Consider the following 3,419-nt stretch of genomic DNA (forward strand, 5'->3'; position numbering starts at 1 on the left):
TTTACAGCAACACTGATGACATTGATTTGAGTACCTTTCCACACATTTTTCACTCTCTATCAAACCAGACCCAAAAACAAAACAAAATTAAGGATGCTTAATTTTTAGCTTTTCTGCATCCTTAGATTGTTATGATATGGTTAACATGTAAAAATCATGAAAGGCATCGGAGCAAGAAGTAAAACTCCTGGGAGGCTGTTAACAACTTAGCACATTCAGCTCACGAGTGTGGGTCAATTCATAGCTAGCTAGCCTTTTCATTTAACGAGTGTGAGTTAATTCCACCCGAAAAGTTGAGATGGTGGTCACCTTGATTGAAACTTTGTCACTGAGAAAATGTAGATGTCGCAGACCTTGAGTTGTGAAAGAAGACAAGGGGACCTCTACAAAGGTATTGTTTGCATAGGCATTGCCAAGGCACTCAACATTCACTCATCCAACACTCCACCATTCAAGGAATTCATCCAGCTATTGACTGAACACTCACTAGGTGCCAATTGCTGGGGATACAATAGAATATTTGAAGGACCATGTTCCTGCTTTCATGGAGTTTGTCAGTGGGGAAGGTGGACAGTAATCAAGGAAATAAATAAGATAATTTCAGATAGTGATGAGTGCTATGAAAACAAGGTGGAGGGCATGACAGGGAGTCTTGCAGGAGAGGCTATATTAAGTAGAGGGCACAGGGAAAGTTTCTCTGAAGAGGCAAACATTTGAACTAAAGACCTTAATGTTGAGAAAGACCCAGGCCAAAGATCAGAGGAAAGAATGTTCCAGATAGAAGCAACAGAGAGGCAAAGATTCTGAGAGAACAATATATTTGGAGTATTTAGAGGCTAGAAGGCATGGAGCAGAGAGAGTGCAGGCAGATGGTGAAGCCAAAGAGCTAGGCTGGAACAGGTGAACACTGCATCTTGTAGGCAATGGCAAGGCGGTTGGATTTTATTCCAGGTTCAAAGGACAATCAGAGAAAGGTTTTAAGCAAGGCAGAATTGGATTTACATTTGTAAGTGACCACTCAGCTGTTGTATACCGAGTAGACCTAGAAGGAAGAGCAAAAGCAGTGAGGAGGCTATCCTGATCAACTGTCTAGGCTGGCAGTGATGGCGGCCTCATCTGAGGGGGTAACAGTGGAGCCAATGAAGTAGCAGGCAAGCTGGGAATGTACCGGAGGGAAAGTGTTAGCTTCCTTGAGAATGACTTGGGTGTGGAAGTGTAAAGAAAGTAGACAAATAAAGCATAAACCCAGTGTTAGGGCTCTGAACAGACATAAGTCTCATTATTACTACGGAGGAAATGCAGTAGAAACATTCTGAGGGTGAAATTGGGAAAGAAAATCAAGGGTTTTGGTTTATCCGTGATGTGTATAAAACCCTTGCTAGACACTCAAGCAGTTTCAAGTCCAATCTGGACCTTATGAGATAAAAACTTGGGAAGTGATTGGCATATAATCTAAAACCATGAGTCCGGCTGAGGTTAGAAGAGTATAGAAATGAAGAAAAAACAGGGGCGCCTGGGTGGCTCAGTCGTTAAGTGTCTGCCTTTGGCTCAGGGTGTGATCCCGGCGTTCTGGGATCGAGCCCCATGTCAGGCTTCTCTGCTGGAAGCCTGCTTCTTCCTCTCCCACTCCCCCTGCTTGTGTTTCCTCTCTCGCTGTCTCTCTCTGTCAAATAAATAAATAAAATCTTAAAAAAAAAAAAAGAAGAAGAAGAAATGAAGAAAAAACAGAACAAAAAACCCAGGACCTAGCCTCACCCCGTAGCAGCCACCACAGCAGCCACTGAGAAGTGGCTCATGGAGCAGAAAGAAAACCAGAAGAGGGTAATGTCAACCAAGGCATGGAGGAAGAGGCACCAACTCTTGTTTAGGGCTCATCCAGCCCTCCACACCATCAGTGCTGAAGGTCCTGGGCCAGGCACTGGGACCACCCTGATGAGCAAGGCATGGCAAGGAATTTGAGTGGATTCAGGGATGACACCCAGCGAATGGGAAATTTAAATTTCATTTCCTGGCAGTACAGCTTCTGATTCAACTACAGCAGTACCGGAAAAAAAAAAAGCAGAACACAAACCAACTGAAAAAGAAAGTTAAAGCTACAAGACAATAGTTGGAATCCTTCTGTTTTATGTGCAGATCAACAGATCTTCAAACATAGGCTGCGATACAACCTAAGGGTTATTGAACTTGCGTTCTATTCAACTTCGAAGAGGCTTCATGTCTTGCAAATAAGACAAAAGACTGACTGTCAGCTGCCCCATGGCATTTAGTGTCCCCAGCAAAACACTCTGAATGTTGACAGTAGAGAAAGAAGGGGATCACACCTGATATTTCCCTGTTATCCCTCAACACAAGTGTGCAGGGTAAATCCTATCAGAATAATGACATGAACAACTCTGAAGAGAAATCGTAGTCTCAAAGGAGCAAGCCTTGAGGCTCACTGGGATTGGATTCAGGCAGCCACTACTGAACTTTCTTCATAATATTAATGGGGTGGGGTGGCATTTGCACAGTATGTTGTGGATATATTTCTAATATAGTTTAGAGAGCATCCCCCTTCCGCCATCTATCCCCTTTACCCTGCCTCTCCTGATCCTCTGCCCTGAGCTCCTGCAGGAGTCACACCCATCATTATAATACAAGGAACACTAAAGGTATAAAGAAAGGACCCAAGTTTGCATACTTAACACTGCCTCTGGCAAAGCTCCTTACACAGCTAAAGCTTTCTGAGGTTCTCTGAATCTAAAAGTATCACCTCACCATGGTGAGGTAATTAATTGTTTGACCAACAACAAGAACGTGAGATGGAACCTGATAGGTAGCACTGTCCCTATTGTAGCCCTGTTGGATTTATTAGGCAGATACACAAAGCTGTCCTAAATCAAGAGCTGGGGAAAGTAGAAGGGCTAAGGAGCTCTGTAAAAAGAAAAGAAAATCAGGAAGAAAAGCGTGAGGGCGTGAGGACCAACTGTGGCATTAGGAGCATACTTGTACCAGGGCTTCCTTTAGGTATTATTAATTTTGGGTCGTGGCTTTTTGTATTTCTTCCTCTCCCTCCAATTTAACCTTAGGCTTTTAAATCTTTGCTGCAAGGACATGGTCATGGCAGAAAGCTGAAGAAACCTAAAATGAACTCTTTGGTTTTGGGGAAAGCCCACACCCACTGAGTTGGTCATGCTGGAGGTAGAGGAAGGGATGCCTGAGAGAAGCAAGAAAGCGACAAAGGACATTTCCCAAGTCTAGAAAGGGGCAAGGGCTAATGTTGCCTCAAGCAAATAGGGATCAGCTCCCCAGCAAGGCACTAGGAAAGGGGAAAAGCCAAGAAAAGAACAAGAAATATTATTTTATTCCCTTTCCTTCCCAGGAATGAGATAGAAGAAAGGCCAGTGGTCCTAACCTGGACTCATCCCTTATGAGTCACA

Source organism: Ursus maritimus, unplaced genomic scaffold (genome assembly GCF_017311325.1).
Source record: "Ursus maritimus isolate PB19 unplaced genomic scaffold, ASM1731132v1 scaffold_23, whole genome shotgun sequence".
NCBI classification, from domain to species: Eukaryota; Metazoa; Chordata; class Mammalia; order Carnivora; family Ursidae; genus Ursus; species Ursus maritimus.